This window comes from Archocentrus centrarchus, chromosome 21, assembly GCF_007364275.1.
Source record: "Archocentrus centrarchus isolate MPI-CPG fArcCen1 chromosome 21, fArcCen1, whole genome shotgun sequence".
Classification (NCBI taxonomy): domain Eukaryota; kingdom Metazoa; phylum Chordata; class Actinopteri; order Cichliformes; family Cichlidae; genus Archocentrus; species Archocentrus centrarchus.
The window spans coordinates 9,836,827-9,855,892 of record NC_044366.1 but is presented as its reverse complement, the minus strand read 5'-3'; the positions used below and the strand labels follow the sequence as shown (position 1 = coordinate 9,855,892).

At 39.6% G+C, this 19,066-nt stretch overlaps 1 pseudogene; it reads right to left on the bottom strand.

The window, feature by feature from the left end:
- Nucleotides 1–5,411: 5,411 nt before the first annotated feature.
- On the bottom strand, nucleotides 5,412–15,474 carry LOC115800447 (basic leucine zipper and W2 domain-containing protein 1-A-like; annotated as a pseudogene).
- Between the last annotated feature and the right edge of the window lie 3,592 nt (nucleotides 15,475–19,066).

Below are 19,066 nucleotides of genomic sequence, written 5' to 3'. Positions count from 1 at the left end.
ACGCTTGACTTCAGTTCTTGCTGCCAAGGATGGCACAACCAGTTATTAGGTTTACAGGGCAATTATTTTTTCACACAGGGTAGGTTTGAAAAGCTTTTATCCATTAAGACATGAAATCATTTAAAAACTGCAAGTTTTCTTGTAGTTACCTGCATCCAAGAAATACTCTAACCAAGGATCCTCAATGAAAACCAGATTTTGTTAAATCTACACAGGAGGCTGGCTGTTTCCAGTAGCTATAAGCTAAGCTAGCAGCTACTTAAGCTACATAATATTGCTAAAAGTATTTGTTCATCTGCCTTCACATGCATATGAACATTTAAAGTTAATAAAACTTCCAAGTATTGCAGTTTCGAGATTGCTTTTCTACAAATGCATCCACCTTTTTTTCTTCACATGAATGTGTACCTGCATAAAAGCAAAGCCTGCCCAAACATAACTGGTCAGTCAAACTACAAGCAGACTACAAACTGAAACCAAAAGAGTCTCAAAATTCCCGTCTCTTGCCTACAGAAACATCTGTTTATGGAAATTAACAGATCTGAATGTTTTAATTTGATAACATTTTGCACAGTTCAGGTCAGTTTTGGTCAACTTTGCTTTCCTGCATTGATGATGATGCCATTTAGAGGCAAAATCTAGATGAGTCACTCAGCCACACATCTATTATAACTAAGCTAACAAAAGATTTTTCACTGCTTTAATTATTACAAATAATCAGTTATATTGTACATATATCGTAATTTATCCAATATTAAGTTTGATATTTTAGTATTAATTTATAAGTAGTATTAAGTAACTATATACAACTATTTACTGTTTAGACCTCTTGGTTTTACCCCATAGCCATTCATAAATCAGTGCAGTCTTTAGTGTTTTGTTTTGGGTTTTTTTGTTTGGTTTTTTTTTTTCAACCACAGAAATCTCTCTTGGGGTAACCTGACTGAAAACCACTGATTTATACCACCTTTGCAGTTTCTCTGTTTAAAGGTTTTTAAGGATATAAAATAAAGGAAAAGTATAAAGAAAGGAAAATATGCAAAATGCCATTATTGGAGCAAAATGTACCCTGAAATATCAAAAAGTAAAGAATTTATAATTAATAGTTCTCATCCTTACTACACACCTCAAGGACAAAAGACCGAGAATCTTAAAAATGCACTTAAAAAAAAAAAAAAAACTTTTTTTTTTTTACCTCATCTGTTAAAAAAAAAAACAACATTCTTAATGTTTGTGTGGGTTTTGTTGAATATTTGCTATGTAACTGCTGAAAAAAAAAATCATTTAACATTAAACGGATTCCTCCTCCCAACTCTGCCATTCCTTACAAACCAAACAGTTCTGTAGAGTTTTTTATGTTGTTCTACACTCAGCCCGAGTCCCTCGAGCCACTGGTGCATAAACGGGCGAAAGAAAGCAAAAAGCTGCATGCAGACCGAACATATGCACTCTCTCTACATTCTGGAGTCACAGTCATTATGCTACACTCCAGGGAGACTCGTTAAAAACATTCTGGAGATGCAAACTTTCATTCCATTTGCAAGTTATCAGTGTGGTTTGTCACAGCCAAAGTGTTGTGATGTAGCTTTGGTGCTCCCATGAGAATTCTGTCAAAATGTCGACCCCTTCCCTCTTACTCCGTGCAAAGCTCCAACCAAATTCAGTTACTGCAGCTCCAGCAGCGGCATAATAAACCATGATGACAATGGTTAGATGTAGGAATAATCAGCGGAAATGCTTGAATAAGCAGTGTGAGCCACACATGGTTAATAATGTTTGCTCTACGAGATGCCACAAAAGCTTTATTCTCTGGATATGGAGCCACAGACCAGCACTTACTCAGTAAATGGCAACCCTTGAGTCAATCACTCTTTATCAAACTAGGCCATCCATCCCTTTGCTTCCAGTCGTTTGTACACAGCTATCAGACCAGGGCCAGTGAAGAGGGAAAAGGACAAGCCAAGAGAAAGTAATGATGTTTGTGATGAGCCTCAGTGTTGACTTAAGTCTAGCTGCTAAATCCCCGGACTCTCACAGCCAGGCCATTACACACACTCCATGTTTTTCCCACAAGCTGGCAGAGAGGCTTTTGGGGAATGAAGATGCTCTCATTTGAGGCTGCGGTGACCACTAAATCACTGAACCCTGTGTGCACAACTTGCACGTTTCACCGTTTCAATTATGACTCCTTTCTCTCACCGCCATAGCTCTGACCCTGGTGATCGCACATGGTGTTCAGCTGTCTCTCTCGATTTTATAAAACTATCACCTAAGACTTTTTTTTTTTTTGCACTATATACCCCTTATAGTATCTACTAAATGCTTTTAGGTTGATTGTGAGCTGACTATTCATTGTTTGTGCACAAAAGACCTCCCACTCACGATGATTGAGAATTGAATGCTGCCATTGAGTTTGAGGTAGATTTTTATGCACTGAAGTGGAGTGAAGAGGTGACCATGGAAGTGAAAATGATAATGAGGCTGGGGGGAGAAAAAGGTATAGGGGGAAAAAAAAAAAGGTGAGCACAGAAAAATATAAAAAGATAAATGACTTAATGATTAAATGATGCATTTATCTTGTACGAGACAAATCATATATCCATAGATATGAAGAAAAAACCTTTATGGATATCAGTCTAACTTCCTTTTCCAACAATATATCAGTTATGAATGAGTTCTGTTCTTGCTTGGATCCATCCAGTATGACAAAGGATAAAAATGGAGTGATTCCAACTCACTCTACAATAATATCAGCTACATTTGACCGTTTAATGTTCAGTCGATCAACTAAAAATCATCAACCTGTATAAATAATGATTGTATGTAACTTGGCCATTATTTGCGGTCTTAAAGCTAGTATACCTTGGTTTAATTGCAGCCTTTAAAACCAAGCCCAAAGACTGTGCATTATTCTTAGTTAAGCAGCAACCATGGTTTGAAAGGTTCAAACCAACATAGTTGTCATCTTTAATTAGCTGCCTCTAAAATGGGAGCATTATACATGATGAATAATCTTGAGAATAAAAGTGTCAGCCCAAGACATTAAAAAGGCAGCTATGTGCAGTCTGCCTCCATGAAACAAAGCTGGTGAGGATGGCAGCATTACCTCGCTAAGACAGGGACCAACAGTGCCAAGATGACAAAAGCGTCTGCCACCCTATAACCCAAAAACTCTGCAGCTCGCTTGGTTTTAAGAGCTTAGCAGCTGTTTCCTGACACAGAGGTGCTCAGTTGTCTATGACTACAACCAGGCAGAAAGGCTGCAGTGCTTTAAGATGTACAGCAAAAGTTGATGTGAGGGCACACTAGCAGCATTTAGAGTCAACATGTTGATCCTCTTTTCCATATTTCACCTGGGCGTTAAGCATGGCATTAAAATGGACTTCCATAAACACAAAAGCAGCAGGACACAGACACACAAAGGCGGCCTGTGACACAATGCTGCATCTTTGAAAAAGGGGGGGTTGTGTTTTTTTTCGATGAAAACTGAGTCATTATCTCAAGTCTGTCTCTCCTCATTCAAAAGAATGGTTACCCTGTTGCCCTCTGTTTTCTGAGAGCATTATTCAGATGAGTTCTGCATTGCAGTCTGAGTCATGTTTACTGACCAAAGCCGCAGTGTGAAATCCGGAATAATTGCTCTCCATAACTCCCCTGGCATTCCCTGGCACATTGTGTAGCTCTGTTTGGTTCAAGCAGGAAGTCCAACTGAGACTGTTTCTCAGGATTTTTTTTTTTTTTTTTTTGGACAGAAAAAAAAATATTTTGTGTAAATGCTTCATATGTAAAGTCACCAAAGGAATGCAAACACCTCTCGCCTCGCTGTCACCGAGAGGAAACATTTAAGTCTGTCTCAAACAATATGTTCAGCACCAATCTTTGCACCTTGACATGCTGTGAGACACACCTGTGAAAAAAAAAACGAGAGGTAAGCATTTGAATACCTACTGTATATTCAGCAGCATGTGTAATGGCTGAAAACGGCAGATAAGCAAAACAAACAGATGTGTCAGGGCACGGTGCGCACAGCTCATTATACCACAGCATTTTCAACATGCAGTAATGCTCAGTGCACATACTAAATGACATGTGGGGAGGAACCCACTGTGTGTGGTGTGAATAAATAAATTACTACTATATGTATATATAAAAAATAAATAAAGCCAAGTGAAGACAGGCGACACTGGTAACAAGCAGATAACAGTCCCACCAAGCCGCTATTGCAGTTAGAGGTGGAGTTGGGAGGCATCATTGCCATTCAGTGCTGCACACATGCAGATGTGCAAATGCTCTCATGCAAATCTCAAAAGCAGTCGTGTCTCTCTCACCCCCCCAGCGTGTCACTCTCCCAAACTGTTTCATGTTCTTTAGAGTGACTAAATAAAACCAAAAGGCAAACAAATCCTCCTGGGACAGAGAGGCAGAAAAAATACTTGTGTCGGATACTTTGTAGTTGTGTCTGTGTCTAATACTTTCTAGTCTGGTTTCTTCAAAATGGCACTTCTATTTGAGCTTCACTCTAAAACTCTGGAACGCTTTAATGGGGGGGGAGGGAGCATCTCTTAAGGATTTACTGCCATCTGTTGGTGGAAATTGATAATCAGCTGATAATACGGTGCTCTGCTGCACTTACAGTATACACTGTATTTCTCTGTAATACCTACAGTTGAATAAAATAGTATATATTACCAGTCATCCTATGCAAAAACATCTTTGTAACAGCAAATGTGGGAAATTGATACCAGGTATAACGACTCATTAAACGTTCTCATAATTTGCATACTAACTGCTCAGCTGCATTCAGGTCCTCGATAACTGTCAGTGTGATAGCTCAAGCTCAAATTTTAATCTTTGCATGAAATAATGGATCCTTTCCACTGCAAGATACAATGGTCCTGTTTCCAAGACATCCAGGTCTACAGGGCCAAAAATAAATAATAAATATCAAACGCAAACACTGTCATGTCACCAGCCAGGAAGCAGGTTAAAAATACAATCAAAATCCTGATTCCTTTTGTTCTTGACATAACATTAAAATAAGTGGTCTGTTTTTTAGACTTTGTGAAATGACTTTTATAATGAATGTGGACCTCCGTTTTCATAACATCTTGAATCACCATCTCACTTTCATTTTTGCATGCTTGACTGAACCATAATTACCATTTAAAGTGGAATAGGAGTGAAGTGAGATCTTTGTTTGCACCTTAGGTCACGCATGGCAGGCAACCTTTCTTGATTGCATGATTAGATAAGGCCAACCAAGATCAAACAGTAAAACATTTAGAGGGATCTGCGACAACAGTTGAATTTTTACAGTAGAACTTTTCCACATTATAATCTTTGCATATGAGGGTAACTTTATACTACCTGCTCATTTTTTGTCTTCACACGATATGAAGATACAGCAATAATGAAAACCATTACTTTTCATTTATTTTGAAATGTGTGATAAGAGGAGGAAAAAACCCCAACAAAGCTAGCATGGTTGTTACACAAGATGTATGGACAAAATTAAAGTTCACTTCCTGTTCATAATGGCACAGCTCCATTACCAATAATGGAGAAAGAATCTAAAAAAGTGGCAATAAATTCAAAGTTGTCACAAAACTGAGATGTAAATCAAGAGATGTAATGAGGCTACGAAAAAACAGTTCATTTCAGAGGACCAGCATATTGTCGATACACAAATGGACCTCTGGCAAATAAGTTCCGTGACTAAACACAAAAACTGTGAAATATGCCTTCACATGGCCTAATTTTTTAAAGGGAATTATCTTTCCAAAACCGCTCTGCTTTGTTACATGAAAGAAGTTTCAATCTATTAGCTAAATGTGGCACTCTGACTGGCTCCTGAAGGAGTATAAAGAAGAGTACAATTATCAATTTAGACAGAAAGCATGTCCAAAAAAAAATATATTAAAGCCCTTCCATTACAGTTGAACTAGATATGAAGAGGTAGAGAATAGAAAAAGAAAAAAGAACTACAGAACAGACTTCTGTAACAAATCCTTGTACTGCATCTGATTTAAAAATACAAATTTAGATGGTTTTTATAGGCAGAGGTCTTCAGTCTGCATCCTCCTCCTCTGACTCAGACTCTGAAAAAAGAGAAAACACCCGTCACTAAAAACAGTGATACACACTAAGCATCACTTCCAATCCAGCTTCAACTTAAAAGGAGTGGACAGGAAGACGCTCTGAATATATATTATATATAAATATAAATGAGTTGCATCCATTTGTTTATCAGTACAAATGAGAAACCATAAGCATATGGCATGTATTTGGCAAACTACCATCTGTGGGAGACAGAAATGAAAGTGAGGAGAGTGAGGTACGTACCTTCCTCTGCATTCTTGAGCCATTCAACAACTTTTTCATCTGTTCAAGGAAAACGCTTTTTCCCTTAGCAAGGTGGGCTTCATTGTACCACTTCAGAATTGCCTCCTCACTCAAGACATCAGCTTAAAAAATATATATATATGTAGAAAAACAAGAACATAAAACAGAGAAAGAAAAAAGAAATCTAGTCAACATGATGCCAACAGCACAGATGCGTCCGCAGGTGCTGGAAAAACAAATGTCACCTGGCAGGTTGATGACATCAATCAAGACAAACTTTTGGCTATAATCTCTGGCCATCTGGCATCATTCACACATGCCTACATAGCTTCCTGCCATAAAGTAAACTTCTTTCTCCCCAAAAAATGTGAAGGTGAAAAACAGGAGCCTTATGGGCATAATTAACTCACCTTTGTAGAGCAGTACACAATTTTCTGGAAGGCCTTCATGAAGTGGATGTTGTCATAACAGTACTCCTGGATCTTTAGCAGGAGAGTGAGCTCAGAAAGGCCCTGGGAGGTAAACGCCTTTAACAGTGGGCTGTATTGCTGAGAATGTAAACCAGGGAAAAATTGGAGTAAGAGTTTTACCAGTTCAGAAATTGCGAAGTTTTACACAAGGAGTGGGAGGGAGAGATCCTTCTGATTTCTTACATTACTTCCACTTTGCTGGTGGAATGGCTTTGGCTTACTAAATCAATTATCTTCTCTGCTAAGTTCAAAGCCTACAGCAGCTTGAATTTTGTAACATCTCTGAGGCACAATTTAAGAGTGACATCTGAAAGTTTCTTTAGATCTCTCGTGTCCCCCATATCTTGTCATAACTGCCATAGGAGAAAAGGGAGGGGGGGGAAAGGGAGGGGGAAAAAAAAAAAAAAAAAAGGAACAGCAGAACCACATAACATAGGTGTCACCTTTAAGTGTTTGATGGCTTGTTCTGTGACTAGCTCCTCCTTCTTGTTCCATTCCACTGAGCTCATTACACTGGACCAAATTAGTCCAATCATCGTCTGCTCAGAGATGTTGTTCTTCTTGATTTCCTCTCGGATGTAAGCAATGATCTGTAAGAGCCAAGCCAAGAGATGGAACACACATTATTGACAAGGCAGACACCCCAAAGCCAGCATTACCTATGTGAACCCTGACAGGATACAAAGGTTTGTGGGAACAGAAAACATGTTGGGGTTGAGTGGATTTCGGGAATTTGCCATCGATCTGCTGCATCCATTTCCCCACCATTCCTCAAGACAGAAGGGTGGACAGGTTAAGAAGACAGCAATCTTAAGTGCTACTAGACAGCGGTGTGCTGCAAAAAGGGAGTCTGTGTATAAGATGAAGAAAAACCAACAGAACCTACATCTTTCAGGGGGTCTCCACGTAACATCTGATCCTGAAGCTCTTTCTGCAGCTCTTTGCGAGCACCTATGGACTGCTGGTTTCTGGCAAAGTCTGAAATCTCCTTGAGCCCGGCATCTGTGAAGTACTTCGAGAAGTGCTCGCAAGTACGCTTGTTGGCTGGGAAAAGCTCCTGAAAATTTACATAATAAATATTGAAGCAGACCCTATTCATCAAAACAAGGCTCATCAGCAATTAAGATGCCTTTGCTGTGAAAGCCACAATAGTTTGAAACTATTCAATTTATGCAGAGTATTAATTAAACAATCCTATTTAAAATATGCAGACAGTGTTGCTGACTGCATGCTGAGCGGCACTGAGAAACACTGCCTCACCTAAGCTTTGTAGACAAGTTGTAGTTGAGATGATGTTCTTACCATAAGCCTGTTGTCCATGCCAACCTTTCGGAGACTGGCAGCAACTGAGTTAATGTCCTTTTCAGAAAGCCAGGATTTGAAGAGTTTTACAGCAAAGCAAGCCGAAACACCTGAACAAATGCACAAAATGTGAGTCAGCTGTCACTGACAGACCTGCCAGGATAAAGATAGGTCTGAGTAATCCACTAGCAAACACAACACCAAGGCTCTTAACTGGAAAGATGCCACAAAATATTTTAAGTTTGGACCAATAGGGAAATTAGATAAGCATCTGCATCCAAAAAATATATCTATAAAGATCGAAAATGTGAAATTATCATTTATTATACATTTTCAAAGGCTGGAGCACTGGATGCCGATGGGTTCATTGATGATGTTCATCAGCTGTAGTTTTTGCAATTAATCTCGTCTTCTGGTACAAGAAAAAGACAACTGGCTGACAACACCCACTCAAGGAAAAGCAAAACTTCGCAGTACCATCTGCACCTTTTCCTACATTATACATTAATAATACTAGCACGTAATTAGAGCACTTATTTGCACAAAGAAATGATTTATTTTAACTTTCCATAATGCTGAAGCTTTTTTTTCCTTCCCCTTTCTCTTGAGGGTGTGGGAGGTTGTGCATGCAAACAGTAAGTAATCATTTTCTGTCATGCAGGTGGAAAATGTCTGCTGTTTTTTGTGCTGCGATGCTAGAAAATGTAGTTACATTTTTTTAGACTTATTGACCACTCAGTGCTTTTGAGTACAAGTCACATTCTAACCATAGATTCAAATAGTACTTATAAAGCTCAGGTTCTCTGAGAGCAGGCTGGTTATGCAGGTGCTAATTCCAAAACCACCTGCTCTAATCTGGTGACGATCTAGCTGTTTATAGTTTAACTATATTTGTAAAAATATACAGTTAAAAAATCATAAACAGCTTGAAGCAACTGCTGACCACACCAGAGGCCTCCAAAAAAATTGACCATTGCTCACAGAGGTTAAAGGCCTCTACACACTGGATGCGTAAAATTTGTGCAAATGTTTCATGCGTTAAAAATATTTTCCGGACTCACCGATTCTTAATGGGGCCGTTCACATCAACTGCATAATTTCACAGGACGAATTTGCGGCATTTATTTTTCTGGATCAAGTTCAATTTTTCCGATGTTCGCATGCGAATGAACAGACCTGACCAATCAGACCACTGCATCTGGTCACAAGTGTGCTCATAGCTCAAATGTGCACAGGTATACAATGATATGGAAACAGTAAAATAATACCATTTCACCTTAGACACACCGTTATGCACTGCTCGGGGGTCAGTCAGCTCTATGGAATTATTTCTCTGCATCCTCCTATGTGGTCCCAATTCTGCCAACAAGAGCTCAACCTGCCCCACTGACATACTGAAATATGTGCGAAAGTAGTCGAGTGTTAACTCCTGCATCAAACCACAAAATTCTCCCTGTTGCTGCCTTCTTGTGAGAATTGATGAACCCAGAGTCTCCATTCTTCCTTTTCTTGTTTAGAAATATCAGGACCAGCTCATCATCGCTTGATGTCGACTTCAACGGAACACGTTCAGTGTGTATTAGGGTTTAATATTTTTCCCGAAAATGACATGAATCAAATCCCGGGAAAAAGTTTATTTATTTATTTATTTTAATTAGCCCTTCTGTAGCCTGTGTCGGCCTTAACCTATTCTGATATTGTAGAGGTAGCTTTCCAGCTATGTCCTGTTATGCCCAGTAGGGGCAACGTCGGCTTGATTAACGCAATAAAACCTACATCTGGACATTCGAGTGCTCGAGCTATGCGGTGTTGTATCGTTCCTCAACACTCCCTTAACAAATATAATTCGAATATTCCTCCATTGTACATGGAATTATACCAAGATATTTTACAACTGCTGGTGCAAAACAATACGGCTCATCTCCACAGCATTGATAAAGGCTCAGCCACGCTGTCGTGGCGACATCTGTTGCGCTATATCTCCACCAGTGGAACGCTGTAATAGTCATTGAAAAGTTAACTACCGTACTACACTATAATATGGCATAACACAGGGCCTTGAGTAATGCACCACGACTTGGTCATTGCCATTCTGGCAACAGCAAATTTATAACACCGTGTCTGAGGGTTAAAGTAGGTTCGCTGTGAATCGTCTTTTGAAAAACTGGCCAATCCTTATAGCCTAAAAAATATACATTTTACTCAACTCCATTTTAAAGCGAAATATGTTAAAGCAATCTATTTCATGATAATTTCTTCACACATTAGGCCCGTATCCTAATTCATGATTGTTAGTAAGCGGCTGCAAACGAGGAAAGGAAACACTCGAAGTTAAACAGATATTTCTTTATTGTTCAGGGCAGGCATATTTTATAGGCTATATAATGCAATATAACAATATATAATAATATAAAATTATATAATACAAAATACCTTAGGGTAAACACATTGCCTACGATTTCAACAAATTAAAGAGGAAAAAAGCACAACTGTGTAATACCTCTATTAAAACGCTTGAGATGAAGGCTGAAGCCTTAAACGGAGGCTGAACGTGCCTGAAATGAAGAGTAATGCTTTTCGCATTAAACGAACCCTTCTCTCAATATTTCCTTAAATTTAACAGTCTGAAGCTTTCTTTCTTTCTGAAAGTCAAATCGACGCGCGCGACTTTTTCCCGGTTTCCCGTCTAACGTTTCCCGGGAACGGGAAATGGTTCTGATCGCATTTCCCGGGAATCCCGGATCCCGGGATTAAACCCTAGTGTGTATGTACGTTACACAAGTTCGCATCTGAAAAATTTGGAATTTTGTGTTGTTTTTTCGTAATGTGCTCAGTGTGTAAAGGCCTTTAGTCAGACTAGCCAATGGGTTCCCAGATTGCACAGCCACAAGCCAGTCTGTCTTTCAAGTCAAGTTGTGCAAATCAGTGCAATGGTTTTAAATGTGATTTCCCCAAATGTTTACTTTGCATACTCAATTATTTCAAAATGCTCATATCCTTGAAAATGCAAAGGATATCACTTACTTTCTTACAGAAAAAAGAAGAAAAGCTACAGATTCCAATGTGAATGATGGCAAATAAATGACTACCCGTAAGACTCACTTACATAATTACTACAAATGGAAGGATAACATTGTAATGACAATGTTTAATATTGAAAGTTTAATAATTCAGTTCCACAATGTTCTTTCAACCCTGCTGAATGAGTAAAGTGTGAGATTTCTGCAGCATTTTATTTACTTGATTAATCTCAGCAACTGAAAACAGACAACTGCAGGCATCAAAGGCTTTTTCACAGTCTCTGGCTAAAATAAAAGTCTACATACCATCAACATTCATTTGCATGACTGCCTATGCCTCTACTACTTCTAGCTTAATAACTGCAAGCATTCAAGGTGGCCCAATAAAGCAAACAGTGTATTGTGTGTGTGTATATAGGTTCTTACAATGTCTGATAAATGGTGGATCAGGGAGATAAACAGTGAACACAATTTTGCACACAAACAAGGGATTAAAACTAAGTACCTTCTTGACCAAATTCTCATTGAAGAGGCTGCTGAGAATGGCCGCAGAGAGATTGCCATTGGCCAGCAAAATTCCTGTTAGCATGGCCAGCTTGTTGCGCTCAGACTCTGTGAAGCCCTTGAGAAACAGCAGCAGCTGTAAAACAGTAAACATGTGAACACAAACGCTGAAGGCTGAACTACAACAGAGACAAATTTGTTTTTTTGGGTTTTTTTGAACAGAAACAAAATAGTCATGATTTCAGTCCTGATCGGGTCAGGCAGTGCATGATCCTGAATAGATGCCTTTAACAAAAACAAACCTTTTTGATCTCCTCTTCAAATCCCTTCTCCAAGTATTTGTAACGCCTAATAAGCTTGTTAAAGACCTTAAGGGAAAAAAAATGCTTTATTATCTATAAAAACTGAAAAATGGTCAAATTTCCTGGGATTACAATGTGAACTAAGCAAAAATGAAATGGTATTCACCTGTGCATATGCCTGCATGGTCTCCATGTCTTCTTGTGCTTTGAACAGACAGAACTCTGTACAGGTCACGTCATCTGACAGAGTACCTCCAGGGGCTGAAAATAAACATATCTTTTGTCTTATGCCACCTGCGTGGAGCTTTTCGTTTCACCCTGTGGTGACCCTTGCATCAAAGTCAATACAAGAATACAGGGACACACTTATTCACACTTGTACAGCTAACCTGAAGATCCAGAGTGTTCAAATAAGGAACACATTTATTACCATCTTATATATATTTTAATTTTTTTTTTGTGTTTTTTTTGTAAAAGTAAAGCAAATAGGCATCCTGCCACTCACCCAGCATTCCACCAGCCACCAAAATGTCGAACAAAGTCTCAGCATAGCGTCGGTAGTCAAGCTTTGCACCAGAGGCATCAAGGAACTTTGCAACAGCTTCCAAATCAGTGCCAGTTTGGTTCAGACCTTGTACAATGCTTTCCTGAAACTGGGAGGGGTCAAACCTCTCCTTTTCATCTGTGCAAAAATAAAAAGATATTAACTTGAGTTTACCTCTGGCATGAAACGTAAGATTCTAAAACAGGGATCCTCAAATCCAGGCCTCGAGGTCCGGTGTCCTGCAGGTTTTAGATATGTCCCTGATCCAACACACCTGAATCAAATGGCTGAATTACTTCCTCAGTATGCAGTCATGTTCTTCAGAGTCCTGCTAATGACTTCTATATTAGACTCAGGTGTGTTGAAGGAGCGACACATCTAAAACCTGCAGGACACCGGACCTCGAGGCCTGGATTTGAGGATCCCTGTTCTAAAAGATACATCTACACTTACACACTGAATCTAGGTAACTCTTCAGTGGCGGTGATCAAAAACAACCCTTTATGTAAAAAAATTGTTTGCCACGCCAAAGAGTTTAACATGTACTGCTAACCTGAGTAAATGGATAATTTCATTTAAGGGAAAAGGCTATCTGCAATCAAGCATTTGTGATAACTGACAATGAGCCTTTCACGTCATTGTGGAGGAATTTCAGCCCACTCTTCTTTGCAAAAATATTTTAATTTAGACACTTCGGAGGGTTTTTAAGCATGGCCTGTTTATGGTCATTCCAAAGCATCTCAATCGGATTTGAGTCCCAACTTATACAAGGCCACCAAAACCAAAACCTTCATTTTGTTTTTGAGACATTCAGAGGTGGACTTACTGGTGTTTTTTTCGGATCGTTGTCGTGCTTCAAAACCCAAATGCGCTTGAGCTTCAAGGCACAAACTGATGACTGGATATTCTCATTCAGGATATTTCTGGCAGAGAGCAGAATTCACAACAGCAAGTCATACAGGTCCTGAAGCAGCAAATGAGCCCCAGACCATCACAGTACCACCACATTTGGTGTGATGGTATGATGTCCTTTTTATGAAATGCTGCTGCGTTAGTTTTATGCCAGGTGTAACGGGACTTAACCCTCCAAAAGGTTCAACTTTTGTCTCATCAATTCACAAAATAGTTTCCCAAAAAGTCTCGGGGATCGTCAAGATGTTTTTGGCAAATATAAGATAAGCATTTGTGTTCTTTTTGGCCAGCAGCGGTTTTTGCCTTGGAACTCTCTTATGGATAGATGTCACTGATTTTGTTTCTCATCTGTTCCTGAGTTTTTTACATTGTGGTATATGTTGCTTTTTGAGATCTTTTAGACTAATTCACTTTGTCAGGCAGGTTCTATATAAGTGATTTCTTGATTCGAAAGGTCTCGCAGTAATCAGACCTGGTTGTGGCTAGTGAATTGGACTCAGCTTTCTAAAAATGTGGTTAATCACAGTTAATTCATGACAAAGGGGACAATTACTTTTTCCACATAAGGTAAGGTAGGCTTGGATAGTTTTTTCCCCTTAATGATTCATCATTTAAAAACTGCATTTTGCATTTACTTGAGTTTTAATATTAAAACTTGTTTGATGATCTGAAACATGTAAGTGTGACAAATACGCAAAAAAAACCCCCAAAAAAACCCAAGAAATCAGGAAGTTGGCAAATACTTTTTCACAGCACTGTATATCAGCCAATATTGACCTTGTTGAATGTTATCGACCTGTCGGCCAGCAGTATGACATTTTCTGATGGCGACATTTATCTCGTGTTATGAGAATTTTACACTGGTCAGTGTGATGAAGAGAGTCTTTAAAATCCTACACAAATTTCTTTTTTATGATGTGTTTTTATTTCCAGTTGCAAAAGAAGAATAAAAAGAGAAAGAAATAAGAAAACGGATTTCAAAAAGACAAATATTGGTATTGTTGGCATTGGCTATCAGCAACATTAAAGTATGACATCAAGGTTGGAATCAGTCCAGAATTTCACAATCTGCGCTCTTCCATGGCTTGTAGTATGACAAACTAAACTAAGGGCAAGTAAGTGTGATTTGATTATGTCCCGATGAAACCACCCCTGTTTACAGTCACCAAAACAAGTGACAAATTGCGCTGCTTTGCGGTTTCTCACCTCTTTTCCGAGTTTTGAACCGCTGGCCTGTTAGCGTAGGCTTCTGTTGCCTTTGATTACTCATAAAACACTCTGAAAGACAAACACATGAGCTCAGGATGAGGAAATAATAAAATAACTCCACTCGCGTCCATCTGCACATTTCCACCCATGCATAATCAAATCTGCATCAATCATACAGTGTTATGTGCACTTCGCACAAAACGGGAGTGCAACGTAAAACAAGCCAGATGTTAGCCACCTCCATTACTTCTTTGGGGGCGGGGTGTTGAGGCTTCTCCCTGGGCATATACACACTGACACAACCGATAATGCTGTTTACCATTATTATTATTAGTTAAACGCTATTATTAACATCGTCCACGTCACCATCTGCGCTAGACGCACAGGGGCTGTGGATTCATATAGCGCCAAACGTGGACGTTTGTCTACCTTTGTTTATGATATGAATCTATAAAAACGGCTTGTCGTCAGTTTACGCTGCATATATTGCAAATATTACCTAATAAGGCTCTGACAAAAACGGCAAGCCGTGACTATGTCTATATTTATCAAAGCTGACCGAGCCAACTCGGGATATGACTTCAGATAACACAAACACAGAGGGTAGTGCTAGCTTGGGGCTAACTACAATCCATTTCACTTCCTTTATTTTCCTGACGCAGTGCCACATAAAGCTTACATACGCGCCATGCACTCAGACGAAGAAAAAAACAAGTCAGAAACTCACCGAAATCCTCTTTAAGACAAAAACAGTCCGTGACAAAGTAACTAGTATAACTGGACTCCAGTACAACCAGTTGTAGGGAAGGGAAAACGTAACAGCGCGTGCGCACTACCGCAATCTCTTTGGGTCGCCACACTGACTGAAGAACGGGATTCAAGTGGTTTAAAGACCATTAAATAACATGACAATTTAATGCAATATAACTTTGTCTTCTCTGCGTGTAACGCGGGATTGAGAGATAAAATCCTACTGATTGAACCCCCCAAATACTTAAGTCTGTAAATCAATGCAAAGAAATGACACATTTCCTCCAAAAAAAAAAAAATCACTAATATGAATTCCTTAACCACAGACAGCTGCTTTTAACCATTAATCCTGGCCCAGTTTTCTTTAAAATGCTGTCAAATCGTCGTTGCTATGAAGAATTAAGACACAGGAGGGGAGTATTGTGCTGTAGGGTGGATGGAGCGTCCGTCTATTCACGGTGATGAAGGAAAACTTTAATGTTGCGTTACTACGCATCTCGTAAATCTTGGGTCTGTTTTCAGAGTCTTGTGGGAACTTATTCAAACACGTTTGGTCAACTTTATCTAGCCGGTTTGTCTTTTTCCAGTTACTAATGAAACAATAAGTTAACGAATCCTAATATTTCGCTTTAAAAGCATCACATTTTCAAAGTCTAGGATACTTTTTTCAATCCTTCTAACACTCAGTTAAAGATTCACTGTTTTTGCACCACACAGCCAACCCTTTTCCACAGAAACTGTTAAGTTTATGTTCCTCGAATGTTTAGTTAGTAAATAAAAAGAGGATACTGCTGGCTATTTTGTTTTTCTGACTTGGATGAACTACCAACATGTGCGGACAAACAAACAACAAAAATGAAGTAGCATTATTTCCACAACACTTGAAGGCACCACCTCCCCCAGGCGCTGGAGGTGATTAGGGGACTCTGGACGAGCTGACTAGCCCAGAGACGCCTTTCCAGCCACTCCCTACGCCCGGCAGTTCATGCGCTCTCAAGCCCATCCAGAGCTCCATTCAAAGTACTGAGATTCGGATGAGAGCCTCTTCCAGCCTCATCCAGCACAAGCACATACTAGTTAAACTAAAGACAGCAGGGAAGGGCTTCAGGAGCCATTCCAGACTTGGAGGATCATCCCGGGATCATATTTTTTTGTCCGTAGAGTGGATTTAGGACAAGAGGGAGCAACTTTTACAGAGATAAAGAGGCAAGTTGGTTCTCTGCTGTTTCTTGGCTATGTGCTGGAAATGTAAGCTCGTTTATTTTCTTTGAATCTGGCTTATGTTTGTTGCACTGTTACATTTGCGGAAACTCTTCAAAAGTTAACTTTTCAGTGTCTTTAGATCGCCTGCTTCCCAACTCATCATTCCTGCCCTCTTCGTACAGGAGGGGGGGGGGTTGGGGATCTTTTTTTTTTTTTTTTCTCCTTTTTTTGTCTGTCTCTCGCTCTTTCTCTGTGTGTTTCTTACTTTTTATGAGAGAGTTGGTGGAGAAAACACTGGAGGGACCTAGTTTAATTTCGCCGTACGTCTCTTTCTTGACGCAAATCGCGGCTCATTCAGCAATATTCATGAAAAACTGTTGTCGCTAATTGCTTACATCTGCGGGCAAGAAACCGTCTTTGTAATTCAACAGAGCCAAAACCACTGCAGACCCCGACGCAGAAGACAGTAGGCTACCATATGACAACTCTCAAACTCATTCAGAGTTCAAGCTTTTCAGGTACTGCTGTCAACAAAGCTCACTTTGAGAGAACAGTGTGATCGCAGAGCTTTCTATGTGAAATGGCAGTTTAATTATTCATGCATGGCTAGATGAAAAGCTGAACAGTGGAATCATTGAAGTAAAACTTTTTTCTTTTTTTTTCCCCATTAAGTACGTCATATCCTTGCATTGCCTTGCACTATGATCTATGGATATACCTGGATAAAGGTATACAGAGAAAGATCAATGTGAGCTAAATGCTGGATAAAGTGACTGAAGGTGGGTTTACCCTCCAGTACGCCCCTGGTTTTAAGAGCTCTTAATGTTGCTGACTGGAATAAATTTCTGCTCAGCTGGACTGCATGAATAAATCTAGTCTCTGAGAAACATCCCAAAGTTCCCCCTCTGCAAAGTGTTTATTTTCTGCCGGAGTGTGCTGTGGGTTGGGATCCAGCCTGGAACCCATAGAAGAAGAGAAATATCTTATGGGAAAGGGAAAAAAAAAATAGAATGGAAATTATTCTTAATGAAATAGTTAAGTCCACACAATGCGCAACTGTTGCTTCACTGCCTTTAATGCAAAATTGTTTTTATGCCTGTGTTTGTTTGTTTTTTACACAACTCCTAATTCCATTGGTGAACTTGGAGGTCCCAAGGGGATCAGATAAGACCTTTTTTAAAGAAGAAGAAAAAAAAGTTGGTATCTTTCCCTTTGTGGGTTTCCACAAATATGTCCCACCTCTTTTGGCCAGATTCTCAGTTGGGAAACCAGATGGGAACTTTATTACCCACACTGATCAAACAAACTGTGATGTAAGCTGACTGTGAAAGGTAGTGTGTGGTAACCTTTAGAGCTGTAAGAGAGAGTCCTGATAAAAAGTAACAACCATTAGCTCAGTTGGAAGAGAGCAGTGTGTGGCCATTCTAGTAGCCCTGCTCAGTGTGAGCTTGTTGGGCAGCTTGCGTCAAGTTGCCACAGTAGTTTAACATGTGCCAAAAGCCTCTTTATGAACACTGTGGGGTGGGATGCTGTGGTCTAATGCCGAATGGATAGAAGTTCAAAGTCCTCCCAGCCAGTGCCGTGGTAATGAATAGTGTTTACACTTCTCTGCCTGTGTAACTTAGTGTAGTGCGGCGTGTGCTTTGTGTTAACCATGCATCAACTGTGATGGACGGAGGCTTGTGTGTGCTGCTCCCACTGCCTGCAGCAGTTTGTCTTTCAGGGGCATTTTTCTGAAAGTTGGAAGCATTAAAAGTTCCACATCCAGTTCAGAACCTCATCAACATGGTGGCAGATGGGAAATCACTGTGATTTTTCTCCCTCTTGCTTTAGGTGACGAACGATTTTTCACACTCATCTTGAGTTTACTATCCTAGCAAAGAACTTTTCCCAGTGCCATGCAGCTCAGAAAACTTTCCACCAATTCGACGTAGTGGCTAAACTCCCTTTCCTTTGTTTCCCTAAGGAGCCGGAGTAATAATGCTGTACATTTTGATTTCTCTCACGGCATGTCAAGTCCAGTACAGCTGGCTTTCCCCATTCTCTTATAATAAAACCAAAGCAGACAGAGTGGTGTGTGGACAACACTAAGCAGCCAATGCAGAGCAGTCTGTAAGACGGTATGTGAACACGCTCCTGGTTTTCTGTGTGCAATTCATTTAATGCCCAATAAGTGGTTATTTCAATACTGAGCCATCGCTAAGGGGAAGTTTTAACACTCATGAACCCAGACTATAAGGAAACATAGTTGATCACAATAAAGTAAAAAAAAAGAAACTCCTTAAGAGTATTTTAATGTAAATCCCATCCTAATACGTAAGTTTCTGTTAGGATTCCTGTGATGTCTTGTGTTTTAAAGCAATGCAGTGCTCTAGTTCAGTTTAATCTGCTATTTTATTGCGGTGAAAGTTGAAATCAGCTGTAAAAGCTAATCCGATTTACCTGGTCAGTCCACTGTGTATACATCACACCGAGTTCTTGCAGTGTTGACCTTTTTTGAAGAAGCAA